Here is a 7,924-nt window from a genome sequence, read left to right on the forward strand (position 1 = left end):
CTCTCTCTGATGTTACATATCAAATCTGGAATATCAAATCCTGTTCCATGAAACACACAAACCTTTAGCCACATGTTCCCTATAACACTTTCCAGAAAAAAGAAAGCTCTAGCTATATCTCTAGCCGTCTGCTTTATGAGAATACTAATCTTGAAAAATACATAATATCCCTCACCCCAAATCATTGAGGAGAATAAAATATATTTATTAATATTTCTTTTCCTGACTCATATCAAAATTCTTATGATGTCTTGTACACATGCTGCAGAACCTTCCCATTACTCATGTCAAGCCACCTTAATCTTGTCACCATGCTCCTCAGCAGTTATTATTAAACCCTCCTCTCAAAAGCACAGGGGTAGGGAGGTGGCAAAAAGAGATGGATTTGCTCTCTCTAGGCACATTTTCCAAAACTGGCAGCTTTACAAAAAACACTGAAGGTATTTTCTGGACAAAAATAATTGTTAAGAGTGTGACAAAGCATTCAGGAAGACTTCTGAAAGAAACGCCTATTTATTAAGTGAAGGAAACATTACCAGTCAAACCTTGAGATTCATAAAAAAGTCAGAGGTGCCTCTTTTTCCTTGTAAACTTTCCTGTTGGTCCACACTCACGCCATACACTCCCACCTCGATGTGAGAGCCTGCCTCTAATTCCTCCTGCTGTTTGGGTTTCTTTGGATTGTTTTGTTTTCCTATGTTTTGTTGAGTGTAGATTTTTTACTGGAATGTCCTCGTCCAAGTATGCATCCCCATCTAGACTATGTTCTTACTAACAGTCGTACCTCTACATAAAACTTACTGTCCTGGGAAAATTTTTGTGCAATTTATATGGTTTCCAATGTGTGCAGATTCTGTTCTTTTTTGTTTTTTTTTAAAACTCTTTATTGGAGTATAATTGTTGTACAATGGTGTATTAGTTTCTGCTTTATAACAAAGTGAATCAGTTATACATATACATATGTCCCCATATCTCTTCCCTCTTACATCTCTCTCCCTCCCACCCTCCCTAACCCACCCCTCTAGGTGGTCACAAAGCACTGAGCTGATCTCCCTGTGCTATATGGCTGCTTCCCACTAGCTATCTATTTTACGTTTGGTAGCGTATATATGTCCATGCCACTCTCTCACTTTGTCCCAGCTTACCCTTCCCCCTCCCCGTATCCTCAAGTCCATTCTCTAGTAGGTCTGTGTCATTAGTCCCATCTTGCCCCTAGGTTCTTCATTACCATTTTTTTTAAAATTCCACATATATGTGTTACCATACGGTATTTGTTTTTCTCTTTCTGACTTACTTCACTCTGTATGACAGACTCTAGGTCCATCCACCTCACTACAAATAACTCAGTTTCATTTCTTTTTATGGCTGAGTAATATTCCATTTTGTATGTGCCACATCTTCTTTATCCATTTATCTGTTGATGGACACCTAGGTTGCTTCCATGACCTGGCTACTGTAAATAGAACTACAATGAATATTGTGGTATATGACTCCTTTTGAATTATGGTTTTCTCAGGGTATATGCCCAGTAGTGGGATTTCTGGGTAATATGGTAGTTCTATTTTTAGATTTTTAAGGAACCTCCATACTGTTCTCCATAGTGGCTGTATCAATTTACATTCCCACCAACAGTGCAAGAGGGTTCCCTTTTCTCCACACCCTCTCCAGTAGATTCTGTTCTTTTGACTTTATTTCTTTTCTGTCCCTTCCTTGTAAACAACATCTCAAACTAATTTTGACTACCTATACCTCCAAAGGATTTGTTCTTCCCCCCCCTTCTCTTAGGCACTGTAGAGCTGAAAGGAAACGTAGAAATCATCCAAACTTTCTCATTTTAAAGAAACTGAAGAGTAGGAAGGTTAAATGAATTGCCAAAAGTAACCCAGGGAGTTAGTAGAAATTGAATGAGAGCCCACATGTGATGTTGACTCAGGGCTCAGCATTCTTTAATTATTAAATAATGCTTTATGGTTTATTTTACCAAAACACTCTACAAACATTTTACTTTTTAATTCACAGAGGATAAATAAGTGATCATAAAAGCTTCTCATCTTAGAGCGGCTCAAAATTACTGGCTAGTTTGGAAAACAAAATGACAACAACAAATCATAATAATCTCATGGACAGAAGAAAATTTGCTCACAGTATATTTCTTCAACCTAGAGAAAAACTGTAATAACTGTAGACTTCCTCCTAAACCATCAATGTGGAACATTACATGGGCCTGTACCTGCTCAACGGACCTTTTTGAACCCCCCTTGGGGGGAGTGTTCTTGGAGAACCTGCTTACAATCATTGTCTCTCTCTCTGTGTTCATCTCTATGCATTTTCTAAGAGTGTCAGTAATTACCAGTAATTAGTACCTACCTGGTAGCACTTTCAGCCTCTTTTAGTAAATATTACAACTTCTGAGTCAAATGTTCAAATAACTGACTCTTTCCTTTCACAGTTGGCAACTTGCTGCCAGTCTCTGCACTCAGTTTGGGAGAAATCCATTGCTTCTCAATGGGAATTGTATCCCTTGCCTTCTACTCTTTTATTTGTCATGGATTTATCTCTTCTGGGGAAATTTGTGTGAATTTCATGTAGTATAGGGTCATGGGGCAGTGGTTTGCAGAAATTTCCCTATTTTCATGGCAAACATTTTGTTCATTCATTCCCTCAGCACATAGTTGTTGAGTACATATTGCCATGGCCTATCGAAGATGCTGGTGAAAAGAAAAATATTCAGCAAGATTGACAATACCCCTGACTTTCTGTAGCTTTCAATATCTCACAGAGATAAATATTCTAGAGTTCCATAATAATATAATAGGAGAACTAAAAAGTAATAAAAGGAAATAGAGTGGTGGCAATTTCCCATGTTCCAGAAAAGTCTACCTGGGTGGTGTGGCTTCTAAGCCAAGACTTAGGATGGAGCTAGCCAACAGAAGCAGCTAGATAATTTGTGAGTCCCAGTGTAAAATGAAAATGTGGATCCCCTTATTCAAAAATCATTGTGGATTTCAAGAAAGCAACAGCGGAGCATTGAACCAATTATGTGGTCCTGTGTGACTCATTAACCTGGCCCTACTAGCCAGAGAAGAGTAGGGTTAGAAAGACTATCAGGAGGAGAGAACTTCACCAGACCATGTGTGAAAGCCTGGTGGTCAGAGAGAGGATACTGTATGTGAAGAACAAAAGCTGCATGGTTGTAGAAAGAAATTTATAGGTGAGGCAATATAAGTACCTTGATGTCTTCCCTCCACCAATCTTAGTAAATTTCTAGTTCACTGTGTCCCAGGTACTGTTCTAACTGTTTCCTGTGAACTGAACCATGTAATTGTCACAATGACTCTATAAGAGAGACCCTCCCATTGCTCCCATTTTACAGATGAAGACCCTGAAGCAGAGAAGTTGAGTTACATTGGCAAATTCATGTTATAGAACTAAGGGATGGTGTTGGGCTTCATACCAAGATAATGCAGTTACCAGTCTAGATATACTTAGTAAATATACTTCTTCCCTGCAGTCACACTGCAGGGAAGGAGTATATTTATAAACTGTATAAATCTGCTTTCAGTTCTTATAATCTGCTGACTTCCCCTTTACCTACATGAACACTTCTCTATAAAATCTTTGAATGGTTTTTCTCCTGTAGATTAATCTCCTCTGAATTCTGATTCCTCTCTCATGGGACTTGTCTTTCTTTTCTTTTTATTACTTATTTTTTTATGTCTTGCCCCCTCCATCTTCTCCCTCTGCCGCTCACAGGCTCGCTCTGGAGGTCGCCACCTTTCCTTTTCTTTGTTTTTACATTGTACCCTGCCTTCCCCCATACTTTCTGAAGGTGATGGCCTTGCATACAATCTCCTCCTGCACTGCTCAAGGTGACTCCATCTCAACCATTTTCCCCAGTCCCAAGGTTTGGCTCACTCCCTCCAGACCTCAGGGAAAACCCATGGGAAAAAGTTGGTGGTTTGGTGCCCTTGCTTTGTAGCTTGGTACTTTGGAATTCGGACCTGACATAGTAGCTATTCATTGTTCTGTAAACATTTGTCTAGTTTCCCCTAGTCTCCATCTGGGAAAGATTCCTCCTCCTTCTTCAGTCCTGCCTGGGATGAAAGCAGTGGTGGTAAGTGTCTCCTTCTTTCCTGGAGTTTGCTTCATTTCGATTTCTTTGGGTTCTCATATCTCTGTTAAGTTTAAAACTCTCTGATTTGTCACTTATCTGGATTGTTTTCGTTGTTTGGGTGGAAGTAATTGGCTCTTGCAACTTTCTACCTATGAACCAGCAGAGGAAAGCCACAGGTCTATATCCTAAAGAAATGTTTTAAAGTGCCTAGGGGCAGCTCATATAGAAAAAAAAAAAATTGAATTTGGAGTTTTGACCTAGATTTACATTTTATCTTACCATTTGGCAGCTACAAGGTCAATGGATTAATCTTTATGAATTTTATTTTCTTCCTATGTGAAAAGGTTGCAATAACATTTATGTTATAGGCTTGTTATAACAATTAAACTAGGGTATTTCACATGTGGTAGACATTCAAATAACTTTAACCTCTGTCTTAGTCTGCTCAGGCTGCTATAAAAAATGCCATAGCCTGGGTGGCTTAAACAACAGACATTTAGTTATAGTTTTGAAGGCTGGGAAGTCCAAGATCAAGGTGCCAAACAACTTGGTTCCCAGTGAGGGCTCTCTTCTTGGCTTGCAGACGGTGATCTTCTTGCTACATCCACACATTTGGGGGGCTGGCAGGCAGAGAGACAGAGAAAGAGACAGAGAGAAGTAGAAGACATATCACTCTTTGTGATCCAGTCTCCGAAGTCATAAAACATCATTTCACCTCACACTATCAGTCAAGGCACTTACAAAGGTCAACGGGAGGCAACATAAATCTTACCCTTTGGTGGAGGAGGGAATATGTCCCATTTTAAGGAGAGCCAGTAGGATGAGATATCCATTTGTGAGGCCATCTGTGAAAGGAATACTAATTGTGTTATCTACAAAATAACCTGGCTGTCAAATGATCTAGATGATCTTTATCACTTTTTAAAATTTCCATGTATGCTGTGATATGAACAGAGTAGAACTCAACCATTACCTCTTAGATTTTATTCTTAATGGGTACAGAATAATATCTCTTTATTCTTAATGGGTACAGAATAATATCTCTTTTTTTTTTCCTAGCCACTTCACAGCTTGGAGGGTAAGCATACAGTAAATGCAGAAGGCAGTTCATCATAGGCTGATACTAGGCCATCTCTCACCATCTCTATTCCTACATGTAAGCAATTGATTTCTAGAATCAAAAGCATTGCTTGAATCTTGTCTTTGGTCATTAGATTTATTCCATTTCTTTAGATCTTGAAGTTCCATTCAATCTTATTCTTATATGTAAAAATAATGCTACATAACTCAAATATGAGAAACATTTTTTAAAATCTTCTTTTATGAAAACATTAAGGAAACAAAGGTCAAAGCTTTCACTTGACACAAAGCCTTCGAAGAGATCTCTCTTGAGGTTCCTTTAATCTCTTCATTGATCAAACAGTAAAACATTAAACCAGCAGTGACTAATCCACCTAATTTTCTTTAAAAATAACCCATTTTCTTAATTTTAACCAGGGTATTATGAAAAAACATTTTAAATACTTTTCTGTCATCTGTGTAGACTGTGCTTACAGTGTGTTCATTGTTTACTAACATCACAATCACGTAAACCAAGAAACCATTTTACATTTTCTTATTAAGTTTATAATGAGTCTGATGAAAACCAATTAGCTATATTTTTCAGCAAACAGCCAACAGACCATATATAAAATTGTTTTCCCTAGTATTTTGCTGGGTTAACTTCATCATTTGTGTAATCACTGTTTTTGCCTATATGGGTGAGAAATGGCATTGGTCAACTATAAACCTCCAGAACATCACCTATCTTCAAACATTGCTGACCAAAAGAGGTCTGAAATTTTCACTTTAGTTCACTGCTACAACTTATTTACAGAACTAAACTTGGATTAAGTTTTAATAGCCATATTTTCTTTTACAAGTTCATTCACCAATTTCCATTGTATTCATTCTACAAATATTTATGATTATTCCATTTTCCTCACTAATGGATGGTCTCTTGAGCATCTTAGCAGCCCGGCTGGAATGAGAAAGCTATGGGCTAGAAAAATCCCAGATATTTTTTTTTTCTTTTAATTTCCCCCATTGGCACACTGCTGATGTGTGTGTGTGTATGTGTGTGTGTGTAACGAATTAGTTGCCAACTTTTAAAATTTGAGAAAATTGGATCCACATAGGAAAATGCTACAACTAGCTGGAACAGAGTCAACTGAATTATATGGTATTCTAAATATCTACTTAACACTTAAAGAAGCCAAGTTTCAGAGAAGTCAAGAAACTTATGTGTGGTTAAAGAGGAAGAAACAAACAAACAAACAAAAGTCCTTACTGCTGGAGTCAGTATTCCAATTGAGATATTTGACCTCAACTCCTGTGTTCTTTCCAATAGATCCTGCAAATCGTGCAACCATAGTTTAGAGATGATGCTACTAAGGTTTTCAGAAAATCTGTAATGTGCCTAACAAAACACAGCTACTAAGTAACAACACTGGGAACAACTACACAGAAAAGTGCTTTTTCAACTAAAACTCAAACCCCCATCATTTCTGGGTGTACTTTTTCCTTAGCTAAGGGTCCAATCTTCCTGTTTATTGAGCTGTGGTCCAGCCCACTCTATCCTCCTAATGGATATTAATTCTATAGTCAACCACCACCTCCCAGCTCCTCCTTCCAGTTCTGATGTTCTCTGGTGCTTATTAAATTCCATAAGCATTTTCGTCTCATGCCAGAATCATGTCCAGGAGAAAAAGATATTTCCTAATTAACTTCCTCTATACTGTTAAAACAAGGAGCCAGTAAAGATCAGGATGCTTCTATTAATATTTACATCCAACCATTATTTCTCAAATAACTAAATCTAGTGTACAGTAGAAACTGTTCCAGGAATTGGAGGAATGGTGATGAACAGACAGACAACATTTCTGCTCTGAAGGGGCTGACTTTGTAGTAGGGGAAGGGGAAGGATAGGGAAACAATAAGAAGATCTTTGAAAGAAAATATGTTCTTGAAGTAGTCAGGTGAGGGACAAGAGCACAATGGCAGGAGTGATGGGAATGGGAAGGGGATACATATGGGTCCTCAGAGAAGGTCTCATTAATGTTGCCTTTTTTGACTTGAGACCTGAATATAAAAGAAGTTGCTATCTGTGGTTTCCAGTCCAACTGCTATGCTTCTCTCCTTCCATGCCCTACTTGTGTTTACATGCCAGGATATCACATGCCACAGGGGTCCACCCCATCACCAGGGGATACATATTATTTAGTTTAAGCAACTCCTGACAATTTAGGCATTCTCACATACCATATTTAGCCTTAGACAAAGATGTGAAGGGGCATCTCCTGAGGGTTTTTTCAGAAAATTTTCATTACCAGAAGTGGCCATGTCTGGAGAAGCTACATCTGTCTGTGACCATGAGAGGGGTTGCGTCCAGACTGGATGGAACAGTGGACAAAGATAAAAACACTAGTCTTGAACATCATTAGGCATTGAATCAATCCAAGAAGAGTCTTTGTCTGAACTTTCTGCTATAGAAGAAACAACCTACTTCTTGCTCAAAACTGTGTGGTCTGAAGCACCCTAACTGATACAGAAGTGATGCAATGAGATGTGAGTGTGTGTGTGCATTTTTATGAGCACGTGGAGAGTGGTGTCCCTCATGGGGGCCGTTACTCTATTATCTATTGAGTATAAACATTTCTTAGGATAGATAGACAACATGGTATGAGAGAGAGTCAGAATTAGAGGAATATTAAAGAGGGATTAGAACATTTAAATGATGCAGAGTGACAGAAGCTACATGACTAAGGTAAA

Source organism: Phocoena phocoena, chromosome 3 (genome assembly GCF_963924675.1).
Source record: "Phocoena phocoena chromosome 3, mPhoPho1.1, whole genome shotgun sequence".
In the NCBI taxonomy this organism is placed as follows: Eukaryota; Metazoa; Chordata; class Mammalia; order Artiodactyla; family Phocoenidae; genus Phocoena; species Phocoena phocoena.